General features: G+C 35.2%; 1 long non-coding RNA gene across 1 annotated transcript in view; it reads right to left on the minus strand.

Moving 5' to 3' along the window:
* Nucleotides 1-6246: 6246 nt before the first annotated feature.
* Nucleotides 6247-21538, minus strand: part of LOC116175992 — a 67370-nt gene continuing 52078 nt past the window's right edge. Inside the window, exon 3 of the long non-coding RNA XR_004146401.1 lies at nucleotides 6247-6270. This is a non-coding gene — a long non-coding RNA (uncharacterized LOC116175992). The remainder of the gene's footprint in view (nucleotides 6271-21538) is intronic.

The raw sequence follows: 21538 nt of genomic DNA on the forward strand, positions 1-21538 counted from the left end.
AATGTCAGGTGACAGTTTTGCTGATAGACCGATGCCAGCGTTTAGCAGCATCCGTCTACTTATGAACATGAGTTCATGGACAATTTACATCACAGATGAGTGTCTTTTTACCTTTTCTTGGTTTTTTAAAAATAAATTTTCATTCATGGTACCTTTAGCAAGTGTTCTCAAGTTTAATACGAAGGTTACAATAAAATAAGTACTAAATTCCAGATTTTGAGTGATATGGATTATATTAAAGTGACCTAAAATCTCTACTGCTTTGATATGGTCCATTCCATTTAAAAAGGTACATAGGATTGTACGTATGAATTCTTGCCTCATAAATACTATTAAAAAAATTATTCCTCTACAAATTGTATGGCTATTGTTTAACCAACATAAATATTTAAGTGCCACATTAAAATGCCAAAATCAAGGAAAATATCATCAAAAATGGGCTTGTCCCTGAGGCTAAAAGTTGAAATTTGATTTATTACAAAAAGTTGATAATGGATATGAGATTTAGGCGGTGCAAACTATACGGGGCGCGTAACAATGGAGTTCGGTACAACGAAAAGGGAAAAGAGATACATAATCTATGAAGGATACATGTACCTACCTCTTTGCTAAAAACCTTAAACTCCAAAACTGCTCATCATGGCTGTGTCGAGCGAGAAGAGCAAAGAAGGATCCATCGGCTTTTAGTTAAACATGCAATGCCAGGATCTGGGTCAACGATGACAAGGTAAGATTAGCTAAACCAAGCACTGATTTTGGAAGTGCAGATGGTTTCCGGGTGCGAATTGTCCGGGAGCAAAACGTCCGGGTGCGAATTTTCCTTGGTGCGAATTGTTCGGGTGCGAAATGTCCGAGTGCGAATTATTCGGGTGCGAATTGTCCTACAACCGTATTTCAGCTTATATAAATCGCATGACCAATCTATTTTCTGCGAGGATTGGTCTCTTGGTTGCTGTTGTCGATTATCTAGAATGTACTAGATAAATCGAGGTCATATTTTCTTGACTTGCATTATTTTTATACGGTAAGGGAAGCGAATTTGCAGCATAACTAATCGAGTAACTACTGTACGGAATATTTCGAAATCGACGACCGTGACCGGACCTCCGTCTTTATTGCATAGATCAGTTGTATTCTACTACTATCTCAACATTCTAACACAAAGAGGTTGAAATACAAGCATATTTCCAGTTTATTTGTTAATTTTTCATTAACAAGCATCGAGACCTGATTGAGACCCAGTCATATTCATTCGGTCAGTTTTGTGAAGGCAAGAAAATTCTGTAGGTGGTGGAGAAGGAAACTGAAACGACACCCCCTGTAATGATTCTCGTTAAGCTTTTGTTCTATCAGGTTTAACATTACGACAGCAATTTCGAGACCAATGGAATCGGTAAAAGAGTATTTGGTTATTTACCCAATTACTCTTTGCAAGGAAGGCATTTAAAGGAAGTGGGAATTGTAAACCGATATTATAATTAGTAGGTATCGCCGACTATAATTATGTAAATGGTTCAAATTCAGTGGATCGAATAACCAATTTCTAAATTAGATAGACACTCAGAGGCGTATAAAATCTTTAAATCTCTTCTTTTATGTTGTAAACCTTATAAATATTTTGACATATTCAGGCAATCAAATGTATCTTATTTCCACAAATATTGAAATCTCAAATCTTTAAATCCCCGTTACAGTAGACTGTTGCGATCGCTTCAATTGTTACAAAATACACCCCTTCGTATCGTAATTCGTGGCCTAAGCTCGAAATAAAAACGGTTTAATTTACGCCGTCTCGAGTTCTACGTTGGCCGCACGTACTTCCCGCAAATTTCGCCACAAAAAAAATGTTTTCCGCATCATTTACCATTATAGGAAACAAATGAGACTCGTAACTCTAAATGCGCCAGCCGCGTGCTGCTGAAAAACGCCGAAAGGATCGTTATGTATAAATTAATGAGAGTAGCATCTGGTGTTTATTTGGGCCGTATTACGCAAAACGTCGATTATAGTCCGCCGCGGATCGGTTAATCGTGTTATTTGTATGGTAGGCTCATATTGAGTTTTAGAAAAACAAACAGTGGATGGCTTAGGGTTGAACATTGAAAGAGATACACGAGGGTTTTAAAAACATATTTCGACTTGCCTTGAAAACAAGGATACATTTTTCGCATTCTCTATTAAACGAAAATCCGTGAAAAATAAGTTAGGCTGTCAAAATCAAATCGAATATGTTTAAATAGGCTGTGCCAAATTGATGTATGTTGAAACATTTACGTAAGAAATAGAAAATAACTTGGCGACCAGAAGACAAACCCTCGTCACCCCTAGATTTCCAGCAAATTCCAACTCTTTTTTGCGCGTGAGATAATGATTTAATGTGATTGGTATCAAAATTGTACACCCTCGAGTATTTATAAAGTGCGGGACCAGTAATTAGCGATGATCGAGGGGAACGGATCACAAAATTCGCAATTACGCACATTAAAAATTAACATGCGCAATTAAAAATCGTATACGCGAATTGGGAAATAAATACCGCTATTTACTTGTACTGGGTTCTAATGACGCACTTCTAACCGTGTGAGTAGCTTCATCAGTATGTTATTTTTTGAGTAAGAGAAAGTCTAAAGGGGAAAAATAATAAAAGAGAAACGCCTGGCGTTGTAAGGGCAGCGACGACGCAACGTTAGCAAAAAATGATTGCGAAACGAATTCATGGTGAAGTGTTTTATGGTAATGTGATAATATCCCGTATAATTTATAACAATGTCGCATAAAGTCCCTCGAGATGAATATTTTACAAGCACGTATCACTCTTTTTAACTGACCTTACCAATAAATTAGCATGCGTTCCGTTATGCTCTGCCGTTATGCAGATTTCTGATATTGACCCACCCTCCCACTGTATAGCCCATGAAATTAATTTCAGATCGCATGTTGAAGATAGGATGTAATGAAAAATGCTTCTAGGAAAATGAATAAATAGCTTTGAAATATGAGTTTTGTCTATTCGGGTGGTACGTGATGGTGGAAACGCGATCACTTCGACATTATTTTCAGTGTCCTTAAGTAACTGACGATCAAAGGCGGCAGTTCGGAAGTAACTCTAGAATCAAAAATTTTCGACTGGGAGATCAGATACTTATAACAGTACTAAAACACTATGGGATGTGCGTAATTATATCGCGGTCCCTCATCATGTTTTCATGCGTTCCGAAAAAAAAGCAACTGTCCCCAACTCCTCAAGGAATTTTGGGACCATTGTTGCACATGTTTTATCATCTCCATTCGTTGGTCAAAATCTGAAACCGACCATTATTTAATTAAATCTGGCACCTGTGCAGTTTAATGTCAATTTTTTGAAGATGAATAAGTTTCTTGGGACCCAGAACGCATAGAATCTTAGGGGACTAAAATTAATTGATTACTGTCACTCTCATAGTTAAATGTAACTTGCTTAGTCGAATTTCAAGAGTAAATCTGTAAGCATTTGGGGGAATTGGATTAATTGGCAGTGCAGAATTGAAGAAAACAAATCAACAAGTAAAGATGTTTCATTTTGTCGGTGGTAGTAATGAGAAAGGACAGTAGGTATCCTTATGGGGAGATTTTTGGGATGCATTCGGTCTTGGGCAACAAGATAGTTACTACGCGGTCCAAGTTGTTTGTTTTATTGTTTTATTTTGAGCACTAAACGCGAGATTAGTTCGCGTTTTGAGTTACCAGAGGAAACTGTACGGTCGGATAGTCATATCAACTTTTTTGGTCTAGGAGGTTGCAGCTTGATTATTACATAAAAGTCTTGATCAAGAAAGTTCGCTTTGAAGCTTTAAAAAAGGCCACAAATTTTAATTTAAAGCATGCACCCCTTTGAGTAACGCCAATTTTTTGACTGCCTTACTTGATTGGATTTTTGCATCTACGAGAGTGGCGCTTGATTGTTAAATTTAGACGCAAAATTATGACTGAACTTAAAACTTGCACTGCTCAAGCAACGCAAGAAAAGGATGCTTACCCCTCACCCTGATCAAATTGACCAATTTGAAAGTTTGGATTTAGATTCAAAAGAACTTATATAAGTTTGATAGTCGAGAGTATACGCTAAGTATAGGCTTGATAAATTCAAAATTTTAGTCAATTTAAATTTGTGTGGGAATTGCAACTTCTATGTTCGAATCATTTTACTTTCTACGTATTTAAGGTCTGTAGTGTGTTGATCTTTTAATGGCTTTCGGAAATCGTAGGCTCCATAATTCCCATCTTAATTATTAGTTTTGCGTATTCCAACTGATTTCGCCGCAAACTTGACATTTGCAACGTTTGCAAAGTGGAACTAGCGTAGGATGGCAATTTGAAACTCTAACTCGCGTGTAAATCATTTGTTTTTTAGAAAAAAAGGTTCACTTAATGACGAGATGGCGAGCGTTAATTAATTAAAAAGAGAATAGGTAGGAGGTTGGAGAAATGTTGCTGACGTAAAAATTGAATTAATTAGAATACATTGCTGTTGTATACAAGTGTAGTTATTTGTGCATCGTAAAGAATTTTCAACGCCAAAGTTTTACTTTTGCTGGTGTAATTTGAATTATTGATTCTTATTGAGTATTACTTTCGGTTTTAGTATACGAGTGCCTGATTAGTGTCAGACGTTAGACATTGCTACCGTGACATTTTGTGCTGCGCTATTCACTATACCTCTTGTTTGTTTGTGTTGTTATCTGTTGAAAAGGCAGAAAAGCTCCCTTCTGAGCTCAAAAGGCAGTTTACGAAGGTACTTTTTTTTTCGACGACTTCTTAATATGACATTTGATTACACACTGGTTTTCGATACAGTCGAATTGTTTTAATTTTAATAATTTTCATGACTACATGTTGGCCCCCTTTTTCTAAGAATTGATTTAAATTTAAACATTGACATCTAAATCTAGATCTAGATAGTATATGGCGCTTGATTATTGAAGAGAGATTACTGCATAGACAAAAGAAATAAATATTATTCGAGGGCGGGATGAAAAAGTTCCATAGTGAAATCCTTAACATACTTGCATATTATCATATCTCAATTTACCCATTTCCTCAAATCTCAACAGAACAGAAAAACCTACTACAGAATTTTGTTGATTAGAAGGGAGTTCGCTACTAAATTGACGAATTAATAGCAAGATATAGAATGTAGTAATTTAATATTTCCTAGCGTACCCACGCAAAGTTCTACGTATCCGCTAAGGGTTTCCCTTATATTAATTATAAATACCTGCGGAGTCAACTCAATAAAATCCTATCGGCAAAATGCTACAGTGAAACTGGGAGAATATGAATTACAGACCTTTAATTATTCAAACAGCATTTAGCATATTAATATTGTAATTTGTCAAGTTTCGAAGGGACAAGGGCATAATGAAATGCAAATTTCTAAATAACCAGTCACTTAAAAATTGAGGAAGGTTATTTAATCATAATAATTTTCGTGAAATTCCATTTACAATCTCGTAAAAGTGGATGGTGAAAGTTTTCTCTGCGTGTTTAAAACGAAAGTACGTGGCTTTGTTTAAGCCATTGTGTTGATTTGGCAATTAAAGTGAGAGCGCTGAACTCAGGGGGGGGGGGGGTTACTTCTACCACCCGTCTCATCGCGTTCGGATTTTCTCCTTTAAAGGGGAGAAAAAGAAAAAGAGTGATTTTCTTGCCTCTTTGTTACCGGATGAATGCATATTTAAGCTTTATTTCACAATAGTTTTTGTTCGCGAAAGCTAAATGAGCCAAAGAAGCGAAGCCCTAACGAAAACTTGCCGCGCTATTATTCACGGTGTCGCCGTGTAATTTCCTGAATTATTATTCACTTTTAAAATTTAAAATTTTGTAGGCCTTCCGTAAATGGAAAACTACACAGGCGACGTCAATGCCAGGCTTCAGTTTATGGAAATTCTTTTCCGAGTTTTCTAGAATGTCTATTCTAAGATTGGAATGAGGCAAGTCGCGTTCCTCGCTTTTCAATGTATAATCACTCACGTGCAGTTCTCCCCGTTTCCTACCTGTTGAAGGGTGCGTTAGAACATTTAAAATGTCCATGTTTGTATATAAATTATGCGATTTTTCTAGGCGAAGAAACAGAAGAGTCTCGGTCGAGGGGCACGTGATATTCTAGCCCGATATTGCGGGATATTTTGTAATAACCAGATCTCACGGAATTTTTTTCGAGTATGTGGTCAAATTAGATGTTAATTAAAAGAATCTCAAAACACTTACCAAAACAGTGGGGGGATCTTCGTTCTGAAACAAAAAAAGATGCATATTAACAGAAATGTAAACTGATTGTAAATTGTAATTATCAACATTTGAGCGAAGTTGCAGAGTTGTACCATAGTAAAGACGCACAAAAATAATGCAATAAATTACAACCCCTTCCGTAGGCCACGTAAACCTAAATGTCAAGTAACTTATACAATATACCTCAAAAATTAGAAGCCTATTATTAAAATTATATTAAATTATTATAAAATTGTTTAATCTTAGTACAATGAAAGGTTACTTATGTACCGTTTTAACTGCGCTGAAATTGAATTTTACTTGCCTTTCTTTTAAATATTGTGTTTTTTTAATACAAATAAAGTTACTCTTTTAGGCGCAGTTGCTTTTGATTCGGGCCCTACAGGAAATACCGAAAAAATGAGTGTATCAGAAAATTACAACCCCAAACTCAAATTTCAAGTATCAGAGCCGCTTTAACGGCCTGAGTCATTGAAATTCGGGCGACTTCATAGAAGTGGAACACTTTAGAGCGGAAAAGGGTTTTACCTGGGCAGAGCTGGGCAGTATTCGATTTTGTAAATACTTTTTAGTATTCAAATCCTTTAAAGTATTCAAATACTTTGTAACTAAATACATTTATGGAAGCAGTATTTGTATTTGTAACTCAAATACTTCCACAAATATTTAGTATTCGAGTACTTCGCAAAGTATTTGGATACTTCGTAAAGTATTCGAATACTTCGCATAGTATTTGAATACTTTGAGAAGTACTCGAATACTTCGCATAGTATTTGAATACTTAACCTTCCTTTTTTTACCAAAAAATCGACTACTCCACAATTTCCCGGGACAACACTTTTTCTTATTAATTCTGGTGCGTAGAATCCAAAACAATTCGTACTTTTTCGATCAGACTTCTCAATCAAAAGTTATAGACTAGAAACCAATTTCGAAAGAAAATTCAAAGGGCTTTAACTTTTGAACTAGTAGCCCAATCTTGGAACTGTTTGAAATTATGGATTCTACAGGCCACATTCTATAAGAAAATTTTTTTCCGGGTCGATCTGAGACAATTTTCTTTTCGGGGCTCAAAAAAAGGCAGTGTATAACCTTCTTTTTTTTACCAAAAATCGACTGCACCAAAATTTCTCGGGAAAACACTTTTTCTTATTAATTTTGGTGCGTAGAATCCAAAACAATTGGTACTTTTTCGATCAGACTTCTCAATCAAAAGTTATAGACTAGAAACCAATTTCGAAAGAAAATTCAAAGGGCTGTAACTTTTGAAATAGTAGCCCAATCTTGGAACTCTTGGACAATTTTTTTTGCTGGCCTCAAAAAAAAGCAATGTATAACCTTCCTTTTTTACCAAAAATCGACTGCACCAAAATTTATCGGGAAAACACATTTTCTTATTAATTTTGGTGCGTAGAGTAGAATCCAAATCGATTCCTACTTTTTCGATTAGACTTCTCAATCAAAAGTTATGGACTAAAAAAACCAATTTCGAAAGAAAATTCAAAGGGCTGTAACTTTTTATCTAGTAGCCCAATCTTGGAACTGTTTGAAATTATGGAATCTACAGGCCATATTCTATAAGAAAATGTATTTTCCGGTCGATCTGAGACAATTTTTTTTTGGGGCTAAAAAAAACAGTGTAACACCTTCCTTTTTTACCAAAAATCGACTACACCAAAATTTCTCGGGAAAACACTTTTTCTTATTAATTTTGGTGCGTAGAATCCAAAACAATTCGTACCTTTTCGATCAGACTTCTCAATCAAAAGTTATAGACTAGAAACCAATTTCGAAAAAAAATTCAAAGGGCTGTACCTTTTGAACTAGTAGCCCAATCTTGGAACTGTTTGAAATTATGGATTCTACAGGCCACATTCTATAAGAAAATTTGTTTTCCGGGTCGATCTGAGACAATTTTTTTTTCGGGGCTCAAAAAAAGGCAGTGTATAACCTTCCTTTTTTACCAAAAATCGACTACAACAAAATTTCTCGGGAAAACACTTTTTCTTATTAATTTTGGTGCGTAGAATCCAAAACAATTCGTACTTTTTCGATCGTAAACGCTGTTGGGGAGTTTCTCTAATCTCCATACATAACCTACAGGAGATGCTTAAAAAATTGATGCATAAAAAAACAGGTAAAAAGCAAAGTTTGTGTTTTCTCTCAAACATGATATTCGGTTACTTGCTCTCTTTAACTACATAAGGATCTACTACTTTTCTCTTGTAAATTTGGTCTGATGTCAATAACAGCGAAGCCTTATACACTACACGAAATACCAAAAAGGTATGTTTACTGTTTGTCTGCTTAACCATGCATTGATCACAAAAATCAAAGATCATTTACGCGGGGTAATTTTTGCCCTTTAAACCATCTCTGCAAAAGTGGTAGGTACAGAAGCAAACTGATACAAGTACCTCCAATCCATAGGTCCCTTGTGCCTGAACAAAGTACAAAAAGATACCGAATAGCATGTAGGTACGTTTGTTATAGAATACAGAATGCACTTCACGAAAGAAATTAAACCTTTAAAAGCTAAAAGGTAGTTTATCGAGAAACCACTTAGAGCGTTTGGACAACTTGAACGTTCGAGTCGTCTCTATTTATAGTTAATATTGCAATAGCTTTTAGAAAGGAAACCTTCATTGAAATGAAAATAAACCTAAGATCTGATGTAAGTTTACGGCACTTTAAACAATCGGATTTACAGCTCAATGATAGTAAAAGCAAACGATCCAAATACCATTTGAATAATCGAAGCGATGGTTATGTGCAGCGAAACTTTCGTGTACATCAGGAGAGTTAAAAAGAGATCAGCAAACAGCGCCAATTAGTTTCAGATACAATTTACCTCGTACTTAGAAATCTGAGTCAGCACGCGAGAAATGCAGTAAAACGCATGTAGGCATATACCCAAATTGAAATTTTTTTCGGAGGAAATTAGAGTTTCCCGAAATAAAAAACAATCATAAATCTTACATTTTTCATTTTTTTTCTCTCGCTCTGCGAATTTGTAAACTTAGGCCTTTTATATTTTAATAAAACATATTTCTTCCCTTCATAGAATATAACGAAATACATTCCGCGAATACGATCTGAATTTTGTTAAGATGCAAATATCGTCAAAGGGATCTAAAATAATATTCTCTGAAATATGGTTGTAATATGGAAAGTGGGACACTAAACGTCATAATTTGCAGATACCTCCGCGTGATGATGGCCTCTTCTATTGATCAATGCCCCTTTACGGCTCGGTGCCTTATTTATTTCTGCGCTACGTAAATAAGTCCAAAAAAAAAAACAAATACGAAACTGGCAACGGGAGCTATACAAATATTAACATTCCTTCGAGTTTTTAAATCGCGGTTTCCAAACAAACTTAAAGCTCTTTTTTATGGTGGTTGCCCCTTTTATTGCGACAAATGTTAAATTTATTCGCCGTCGGAAAGCGCAATCTAACATTATCAACGGAACAATTCGCATTTTAAGAGCTTTTTAAAATGCTAACACGCAAACAAAACCACACCAATTAATTCTACGCTAATATGGCTCCAACCTGCCCGTGTAGTTAAAATCCCATTTCTAATACACAATAAATTTGTGCTCATTTTTGGCTGTCTGTCGATAATTGTCGTGCATTTAACAGAATGTAGTCATATAGCCAACAAATGGCCCACTCCAGGAACCAATAACCCCCATATGCCATTTACAACAGTTTGATTTTTTACATTCCCATGTGGATTCTTTTTTAATGTATTGTTTGAATTAGTAACATGACTTCGCGAATAAACAAAACTAGAAAATCTTTCACCCCCAGTGTTTGGTTACATCATAAATTACACGCAATTTCTTGTTTGTATAATTTACAGAGTACAGAGTATTTTGCACCCAGAGAATTGGTTTAGTTTACTCAACAGAGAACTTGCTGGAAGCGAACATAAACGACCGCTTGAGCGTGTAGCAGGTGGAAGGTGTAAACCACAATCTAGCGTTAGTGTTGTGGAAAGGTAAACTGAGAAATTGCGTATTTTCGTGGCAATACTTGTAGGAGAATATAGTTTTAACTGATCAAAAACCGAATTGTTGAGCTTCATTCGCTAAGAAAGATTTTTAGAAACGGTTTTATTGTTTCACTCAGTTCCACCATCTCCTAGGTCTGAAGATTTGTCTTTCACACCTCTTTATAACAGTTTCCATATAATGTTAATACCAAATTTCACTATACGGAACTAAAACTGAATCTTGGTACTTTACGATGTCATATATTACCGCTAAACTGACTTTTAACAATGTTTTATTAGTTCCCGTTACTTCATTTCGACAGTGCAATTTTAAAAGCTGTTAAGGTATTTTGTTTGTTTCTAGAGTTGTAACCTGTATGGGTTAAAAGCCCCTAATCAACGATTTTTCGTTATTTGATAATATCATATAGGTTTTGTATTCTTAACAAAGTAGGCATGGATGCAGCAAATTTTTGACAGCAAATGAACCGATTATAATTATTTAGTTATTTATTTATTTATTTATTTATTTATTTATTTATTTATTTATTTATTTATTTATTTATTTATTTATTTATTTATTTATTTATTTATTTATTTATTTATTTATTTATTTATTTATTTATTTATTTATTTATTTATTTAGTTATTTGTTTATTTATTTATTTATTTACGATCCGATATTTCACACACACAGACACAAATTTATGGAATAGGTGATTTTAATCCCAACGAGTAATTCTAAAAACTGAAAAACAGGCTAAGGCGAGTAAGGAAAAGCAATGATCAGTATCTGTGGTTAAAATTTCAAAAAAATATTTCTATACATAAGAAAGTTGGTATTGCGCAGCGTAATTTTTATTATATGCGATATGTTTGGTTCTAGTAGAAGCATCTGTCGTTAAAATTTCGAAAAAATATTCCATTAAATAAGAAAGTTGACGTTGTTCAGTGTACGCATGGGCACATTAATCGTCAAGATTTTTCTTGGTTCACGTGCCAGAGCTATAAGCTTTAACAGGAGAGATGTACCTGGAGTTATTCGAAAATACGATGCATCCAACTTTAGTGGAGATACTAGAAGAAGTACTTGGAAAACCGTCTAGTATTTCAGCAAGATGGTGCGCCACCATACTATGCCGTAAGGGTTTGTCAATATTTGGACCAAATAACAATGGATTGCAAGAAGAGGAGCTATTGAATGGCATCCTCATTCCCCGTTAGATTTTTTTATAAGGCTATTTAAAAACTAAAATTTATGCTAGTCAGCCAACACCGTTAGACAACTTGCGACAAAGAATAATTGATGAATGTCGTAAAATCACGCCAGAAGTTTTTCAAAATGTACGAGAAAGGTTTGAACAAAACCTGTATTATTGTATTGAAGTCGAAGGCCAACATTTTCAACATTTAATATTGATTCTAGCTTTAAGCACTTAAAATAAAATTGACTTAAAACTTAAGGGTTATTATCCACATAAAAATACCTTCAAAATAAGGTATCACTCGACCCCCATTCGATTTAAAATTTCGGGGGCTCTTGTCACCCCCGCTATGGCTTTGCCATCAGGGGGGCGAAACTAGCAAAAAAAAGGTTCCTCCTTGAATCAAAAATGGACGGGTCCGGGGATTTTTTTGAGTTCCCCAAAATAGGCTCTGTTTTGTTTTCATATGGCAACCCTGTATATCAACGTCATAAGAAAAAAACATAAAAAACAGTAAACGTGGGCGTAGTGCGAATAAAACTTACACACTTTAGTGTACAAATTGGCGAAGGCCATTATCACTGAATTGAAAGTTTTCCCGTATATGGGGAACAATTACAGAGAATGCGTATTGACTTGACCTTTTTCCGAGCCTTTTTTTGATAGAGATCTAAATCATACGTAAGACCCTCGTTAAAGTATAAAGAAGTTTAATTTTGGGGGATTTTCTCAATTATCTTCGAAACCAAAAAGGCACAAACGGCGAATATATGAGCACAAGTAAGAACAATCAAAGTACTACGCAATGCCATCGTTGAAGTACAAAAAAGTTTAATTTTTGGGATTTTTCTTATTATCTCAAAAACCAGAAAGGCACAATTGGTAAGCATAAATGCTCAATTGAACACCATTGAGGCACAGTACATACGAAAAAAATAGTTCATGTTTGCAACAGTGTAAATTGTTGAGCAGGAGCCTAAACAAATAAATAAAAAGAAAAATTGAAAAAAGGGGTAAAATGACGCACGTACCTAAATTTGCTTATACAAATTAGTGCATAATTATGGCGCAATATTTTGTCGAATCTATATAACAAGAGTTGTGATGTACTTATATACAACGGTTAAAAAATATTTGTGCAAAATTAGTTACTTACAGTACAATTTACTACAAAAAGAGTACAACATTATGTCAAAAAAGATGTTAAGAATCTGAACACCTACCCTTAGGGTTGTGGCTTTAAGCATTACTTTAAGCATTGACGGAGTATTAGTCAATGCTTTAAGTTACAACTCCAATGTAGATTTGGTCCTAACGATTACAAAGGAAGTGGTATCCGTTCGTACAAATAAGTACAAAATTAGCGCAAAACAACGGTATTAATAGATTTTATAATCTTATAAGTGGGAGTTCCAACTTAATGAACTCCTGGATTATCCAATCCATGCTGGAAAGCGTAATTCGTGACATATGCATCACGTTTTAATGTCACTAATGTTCAATTAAAAAATTGAGCGGCATTTTAAATATCTCACTGCTGGTTGAGATTTGGCTTTGGCAACAGGTATTTTCGGTCGTAATAGGGGGAAAAGGTTGGTTGCCAAAAAGGAATTAGAAATACTCCTCAAATTTCGATCTTTCCAAACATTGACTAGACTAAAATATAAATATCATCGCATGTTTGCATGCAAAAGATATCGTAATCGTAAGCCCCAAATGAAAAATGCACCGACAGGACGCATTTACGATTTGAGAGTGCTTTCAGGCGCAACGCGCTCATAAGTTTTCATTGTGGAAATTAAAAAGGAAAAAGACGAGGTTCACCCCCCGAATTTTCATGTATTTGTACCACATTTATTATCATTTTCGTCGACAACGTGGCATACCAACATGTACAAAAAAACGACTTAATATTTTGTACTCAATCGTAGTAGACGCTAATCCCGTTTTTAGGCAATACACAAACAAATCCGATTTAACATTAATTATATAATGAAAATGCCTGTAAAGTGACGTAAATACTTCCTATGTTTGTGTACGTAGGATTATGCCAGAAACAATATTGTTGACAAAGATAGACGCGTAATTTCCCCTGCTATAATTATTATAATTTTACTCTTTCTCTTCATAATTGAGGTGTGACGGATATAAAGCTGCGAACCATGTTTATTGGTTTTTATACGGTGATTTACGTTTTCGCCGTTTTCCAAAGGCCTGTTTTTTTTGTTAGACAGATTATTATTGATTTTCTTTGACTTTTGGGTTATTGTTGTTGCTATTAATAGCACGAAATAGGGACGATGGGATAGATTTCAGTTCTGTAATGAAATGTACACGTGCACATTTGTTTACTCTAGTTATAGGTACGTTATACAAACTGATAAGGTCGGATATGCCTTCCTGAATTACAAAGAGAAACAATATTTATTTGTGCCTCATGTACAAGACGAGAATATGCCAATTGCCAAGCAGCTTTTTTGCAAATCCTCTTGGAAATAAGGTTTACCCAAAATCGTCCTGAAACCTTCATTTTCATGCCTACTTTCTGTCGCCTGTCGCTTGTCACTTTACCGGCCGCATCTGTGACATTACTAAACGTCTATAATGACTCCTGTCATTTTGGGTTGGATCCATCGTTCCTCGAAATGGGGGTTGAAATATATTGTGTGATCAAAACTCTCTAAACCTTCCCCATATAGTTTTTATTCGTTGAAGTTTTTAAAAATAAAAGCGACTATAGTTTCGGCGTACTGCCATCATCAGGCGACTAGAAGTTTTTCACAATATAGCAAATTTGAAAACATTAAGAGCTAGTACTTACTGTAAAATTTAACAGGAAAACGGTAAGTTACAAACGTTGAAGACGAATAAGACGAACATGTTGTTTTTTTATTATTAACTGGCCGAAGCCAAATGAAACAACCTGAAGGGTGGTTAAACCGGAAAGGTTGTCCTAAGTTTCAAAACGAATTATTATCAAGCCTTGTTAAGACAACCAACCGGAGGGTTGAATTATTACATTAAAAGTTGAATTTAACCGATAAATAGACAAAGTTTTAGATTTAAAAAATAAATTATCTAAAGGGTACTTACACATTTCAAAAGAACCGGGGGGAAAAAATAAACTTATAAAAGTGTTGAAACTATTGAGATGACTACATATTTTAAATTATTTAAGTTAAGTTTAAATTCGACATCATGCAGACGGCATGTCTAAAAATGATTGACAATCCGGTATAAGAGGAAACTGGCATATCGATAAATTTATAAATTTTGAAAAGATATATAGGGTGAATTGAAATTATTGTAAAAACAGAAGATTGTTATTGAAGCCGAGAATTTCGTTAAGAGAGAGGTGCGGGTTCTTTTTAACTTGGTGGTGAATTTCTTTCAATTCCAGAAAGTTCAATCTTATACCTTTATTGCATATATGTAGAATTTCGAAATCGGTATTCGGATTGAAGGAGTGACCCGTTTCCAGGATGTGTGAAGCGAAAGAGGATTTTATTGAAGAGGAATTATTGTTTTTAATGCATTGGACGTGTTCTTGAAACCTAGTAGAAAATTTCCTCCCTGTTTGGCCAATGTAGGAAGATTTACAGGTGGGGCAATTAAGTTTGTAAATGCCAGATTTGTCTATTAGAGGGATTTGGTCTTTTGTGTGTGAAAGAACTGACTTTAGATTGCTGTTGGCTGTAAAGATTATGCGGATGTTGTATTTTTGGAAGGTGTTTTGAAAACAATGAGAAAATTCTCCGATATAAAGCAATACTTGATATGTGGTTGGAGTATCTTCCTGTAAGGGGGATAAACTGGTGGTATTGCGGATCTCGGATTTATGAAGGAGTTTGAATTGGAGATTTTGGATCAATTTTAACGGGTAATCATTTTGAGCGGCTAGTTGGTAAATAATCTGGAGTTCTGCGTTGTATTTGGTTTGGTTTAAGGGTAAACTGAAAAGTCTGTGGAAATAGAATCTGAACGTTGCAAGTTTATGTTGGAGAGGGTGAAAGGAGGTGAAGTGGATTATATTACTGGTGGTGGTGGGTTTTCTATAAATTCCAAAATCGAGTTTTTGGCCTAGATGTTCAATTGAGAGATCTAAAAAATTGAGGGTTTTGTGGGACTCTAATTCGAGGGTAAATTTTAAGTTTTTATGTAAGGTATTTAAGATGTTAAAGCAATTGTTTAAATCGGAGTCATTGCCTTCAAATATCACAAGGATGTCATCTACATAGCGTTTATAAAATTTAAAGTGTTGCTTGATGCTAGGGTTGGATAAGAGTTTTTTAATTTCTAGATTTGATAGGAATATTTCGCCAAGTAAAGGCGAAAGGTTATTCCCCATAGGGAGACCGGATTTTTGTGTATATTGTTTTTTATTGAAGAAAAAGAAATTTTGGTTCAAACACTGATCTAGACATTTGATTAAAAATTCGGAAGTTTGATCTGAGGCATTGGAATCTGAAAGTAAATTTTGAACTATCGATCTGCATTCTCCGTATGGGACGCTAGGAAACAAATTGACTATATCAAAGAAAATGAGGCGTTGTGATTCTGAAATCTTAGTTTTTGAAAGTTCATGAGCAAATTGAATGGAGTTCGTTATTGAATGTGGGGAGGACCATGGTAAAAGGGTTGTCAAGCTCGAGTTTAACCACGTAGATAGTTTGTGTACTGGTGTGTTGGTAAAAGAAACGATAGGTCGTATCGGGTTGTGGGGTTTGTGGATTTTTGGAAGAGCATACAATCTGGGGATGGATGAATTCATAAGAAGGAAAGACGTGTAATAAAGGTTGAATTCAGTTTTGATGAAGTCCTTATAAGAGTGAATAAACTTTCTGAAATTTACTGTGAAGTTATTAAAATTTATGTCATCACTGACAGACTGACATTAATCAAAAGTTCTACATAAAAATTGAAATTTAATAATATAATACGATTTCGGGTTAATACACTCGCACTTCAATATTTCCTCCCCAGTAGGTAATGTGTCCTTTTCCGGACTTTTATGTAAATAACTATTTGCATGCTGTCTACGCGACATTGCTACAGTTGTGATTCCCAAGTTCATTGGTAACGTAACTGTTTTAATTAATACCAGATAATTCAGATCATTAAGACCATTCAACAAAAAGCACCTTCAAAAGTTCTTTTATAGGCCTAGGGATAATTCCCAAAGTTGGATCTAATTTGACTAATTTGTCGATGGAACTCTTTACTAATCCTCTTACCGTCCTTAATCACGGTCCATTCACCCTGTAATCTACAAAACTCCCTTTATGATTAAATTATGTGCAATTTTTGTTAGCTTGTAAACAATTGTCATCTGGAAATATTACTTGTATTGGAAAGACAGAACTACGTCATCTCGCAAACAATGTCAATTGAAATGCTTCAAAAGCAAGTAGCTACTTAACGAGAATATTACGTTCATGCTCCGCTAAGTGAAACAATTACCGATAATGCCACCCCTTTCATCTCTAATAAGTTTCAAGTAGTTGTGCATGCTCTATCAACCCGTTTGTATCTGTCACACGTTAAACGCAGTAAAGATACCTCTAAGAGTGGTTTAGAGGCAAACACTCTCTGAGCTTTAAGGTAATTTTACATTTTACCTTCATTGTACCGCACTTGCTTCAAGAGATCGAAAATGGTTCTCAATACAATTTTCTCATGTATCAAATCAACAAAGCAAACAGAAGAGGTAAACGAATTGTTTAGTTCTGTATTGATGATCCAGTTACAGTTAAAGATAACCGAGATGTCAATAAACCTAAGTGGATAACAAAACGGCAAAAGTCACGTATACTCCTAGTTAGCGAAAGTAGGGAAATTAGACAATTGATTGGGGAAATTGGGCCATGGAAGTGTTTCCGCGGTGGAAAATAATACCTACTATGAAGTTTCATTTTCCCGCGGAACTAATGGAAACTAGCTGCGAAGTTTTCATGAATGATTACTGATGTATGAATTTTCCGCATTCTAGCATTTCTATCGAGGCTATGATGACACAGACATTTTGTCATCTGCGGAAATTCCTTTAGGTGGAAACGAATCAATCGGAGAATAGAAGCAAACGCTAGATCGAATACGGGGCTATTGTTCGAGATTCTTAGTTCTATACATTAGTTTAGCGTTTCAATTTCCGCGAAGAACAAAGGCTGCAAGCAATTGCAGGTTCAGAACTAAGCGTAGTTTTTGCGAAAAACTTTCAATTGATTATTTCTACCTCGTCTTTTAGTTGTATGAAGTTTTCAATTAATTTCTTTAATTTAATTTCCTTTAGAACTGTTTGCCCACAATATCAATTGATAGCGGATCCTCTTCATTGGTCGTTTGAATTTTTTTCTCCTCAGTTTAAAAAGTAAAATGGCTGCTGTCGGAAAATTGCGAACATAGTAAATCATCAACATCCCTCTTGATAAATTAACACACGCAATTTTTTAAGTGCTATTTCATTTTTTCTAAAAATAATTTGGTGAAGTTTTTAGAAAAAATCGTGAAACGTTCTTGAATACTCTAAAAGGCGTACCACATTTCGAGAATAGAACGCCTTGCATCCGTTTTCATTCCTTATTACGGAGACTAATTTTTTATCGGCTTGATGGCACCTGCCGGCGCCCCGCTGTCTTGGATGCTCGCTACAATAGTAATCTTGCTAGACTTACCAAGTGAATTTTAAGTATCTGAGTTTTCTCTATCAACTAGTTTTTTTTTATTTTGATTTTCTGGCCGAAACTATAGTTAAAAGGACCGCCACTAAGATCGATAGAAAGATCGAACGAAAAACGTGTTATTCTGATAAATTAGGGTCGCAATTCCGCTTTTTGCAAGCTGAAGTAGCAGATTATTGAATTGTATGTTACATAAACCAATAATCCTACCTTATTTATTTGTATGCGATAAAGCTTCCCCACAAATCATGCAAAATTCGCCTCTAAGAAACTGTTGCTTTCTGTTCATTTTGAATAAAATTCCATGCGGCATTCACCTACGAACGCGTCACAACTCCACGGGGTCAGAGGTTTCGTTTTACCAAACGTGTGTGTTCTTTGGTGGCGAATACCCCAACGGAGGGAAAGTTTAATCAATGCGAAGACGAACGTTTTATGAGCGAATTTACATGTTTCCATGGTTGCAAGGGAGAGTACATACTTTTAAGGAACTCGTATTCCAAAGATAGCCAGCCTAGTGTAGAAATGCATGCAAACCGAACCATTGCTCGACTGCTTCGTTTTGCGAACCGAACCTATTACGATTTTTTCGGAATAGGCTTGAGTTTATCGGGGACAGATCTTCTGGAACCGAATTGAGAGGGAGCAAATGCCAAATTTTACTGAGTATATTAGGGAAGAAGTTTGTAGTCGACTATTCCGGAGAACAATACAATAAATTAATGCGTAAATACCGTGGGAGCACATTAAGGGACGATTATGTGAGAGCGAGGAGTCCAGGGAAGAATCTTCTAAAACATCAATTAAGTTAAAATTTAATTTTTATATAAATGAAAAAATGGTACCTCATATACGGTGGCGCTTTTGAAGGTGAAAATGTTGATACAGAACTCGGTTGGATACAGTCCTCCCTTAGTGACAATGAATTTAGAAAGGGAGGCGACGGATCGTGCACGGTAACACGAAATTTCTTTGAATTTTAAAAATTTCTCGGAACGCTGTCGTTTCTGGTGTATTTTTGTATTTTAAAAGTTACGAGGAAACCACCATTTTATTAAAGCAACTATTTGGTGTTAACAAGCCAAAAAATTGGAAACGCTTCGTTAGATTATCACAAGCAAAATTAATATTGTAATGGATAATTACAAAATATGGTCCTTAGGGTAGTTATTGTAATATATTCGTACATTGAAATGTGAATTACACCGGCTAGCTCAGTTAATGGCATTTGTGTCAACTTTTATTTTGTGGTTTCAGAAAATATGAAATCAATTCTATTAATTCAGAATTCTTCGACTCCGCCAATATTGTCATAATTGGTACTTCTTTTTATAGGTAGATCTGAGTGATGATTAAAACACTAAGATTTGCTAAACTGTTACAAATTAAATTAAGAAAAATTAATTGCAATTTGAATTCCTTCGGGCGTGGTCTTAGAAAGCGTACCACAAGTCCATTTACTTAATGCTGAACTATTGACGCAATTCGCACTTTTTGTTACAGCATCATTATGGCAACCACGTGCTTATATTGTCGTCGAAAGTTACCGTCGGTAAATTTGATTGCGCGATATTTGCACAACGAAATAAGGAGTATTACTATCGCTTGTCATTTAAATAAACCAAAGTGACGGAATATTGAAGGATCTTCAGTTGCCAGCACTTTTTTAACAGCAATTTAACGGTTCTATCCTTTGATCAATACCAAATTCGTGTCTTGGGCATTGAGATAATGCGTGATTAGAGTGGAATTGAACCTTTCGAAAACAAATTTTTTGAAGCGAAAGGGCAAGTGTAAATCTACCAAGGGCAAACTGCTTCGGTAGTTCTCTTGGGGATGCGTTAAGATGAAATGTCCGGGGGTGTAGGTACATTTTTTGTGGGAATGCACAAAAGCGAATATTTCGGTTCCATTATTGTGAGCGTGAGCGAATATTCGGGGGCCATATCCCGCGAGGGTGAATTGTACTTGCGGTGAGTGCATATTTATTTTACGCAACCATCAAAAATTTAAAAATGATCAAAATATTTTTGATGTTTGTTTAAAGAGAACACTTGGTACGAGCTACAATTAAAACAATTTAAATACTTGGCAGTAATCTTATTGTTATTCTTAAACATAAAAATATATATTCGATGACTGCAATTTTGAACAGTCATAAATCCCAAAGCCTCTTATTGAAAATAAATTTAAATTTCCTCAATTTTAATTTTAGAAGATCGAGTTAAATAAGAAATGGATAACCTACATTTTGAGGACACAGTAACGCACGTTCGATCCTAAATTAAGTTACCGCTATGTAGCGGCGTTTGGGACGATTAAAAATTATCCAGAAAATTGCGAGCCCGAGAAGCAAGGGAATTCAAATTGAAAAGTTTGCGTCGGGATTAATTAAAAGTACGATTTGTACTTATTTTAAACTAAAAACTCCGAGGTACGTTTTAATTAACCCTTCTTATGGAAGGGCGACTAATCACCTCACTTTACATATGAAATACCTCCGACCCGTTTTTAATCATCTACCTCAATTAAAATAATACACTGACATTAACCCGTCCGGACGTAATCTGTGAAAAATTATTGCTTCTGGAGAACTCCCGCGGCATAAATAAGCTTGACGAATTTCTCCACTCCATATCCTTGTTTATATTGCCATTATTTATTATAAAATCCTCCTTTGTTACGTCGTAACAATTGCAAAACAAAAAGGATTTTCGAGTGCTACTAAATAATTCGGGCGCTGCCATTATAATGGGCATTAGCCGTGAGGACTCCCCTAAGGGATAAATCGACGCTAGTACTTCTTAATAGCTTTTGGGTAATTAACATTTCGGCCAAATCTGTTGGTCCCATGGTAGGTATATTCTACGAATATGTTCTATAACTTTTGACGGTAAATCGATTGGGGAATCCTCTATTCTATTCCTGCTAGTAATTCTAAATATTTTCCCTGTGCCCGAATTTTTAATAATTCCCAGTTGGGATAAATTAAATTTTACTTCCGCTAGGAGTTCTCGGAAGTGAATGTTTGTCATCGGATGGCATCACAACTATGCGATGGCATGGAATATTGAAGGTACATAACTATTGAATTCGTAGAGATCTTAGACAAGAAAGTGCTAAGAGTCATGATTCTTCCATTTTTTCTATTTTCAAAATTAATTTTACATAACGGCTCCCGTTTCCATTTGTTTTTACCTTTAACAGAGCATGCATTTTATCAGTTTACGGTTCAACTGAAAAATGTGTCTGAAAATAAAGCTTGTGATACTTCCAAATCTAGGAGAGACTGTCAAAGATTTCGACAAAAAAACAAATTAATAGTTAATTTATACGAGCTTCATTCATGCCACAATAAAATTTACGAGACGTCGGAATTTATACGCAA

The sequence above is a fragment of the Photinus pyralis genome, unplaced genomic scaffold (genome assembly GCF_008802855.1).
Source record: "Photinus pyralis isolate 1611_PpyrPB1 unplaced genomic scaffold, Ppyr1.3 Ppyr1.4_LG7, whole genome shotgun sequence".
NCBI lineage: Eukaryota > Metazoa > Arthropoda > Insecta > Coleoptera > Lampyridae > Photinus > Photinus pyralis.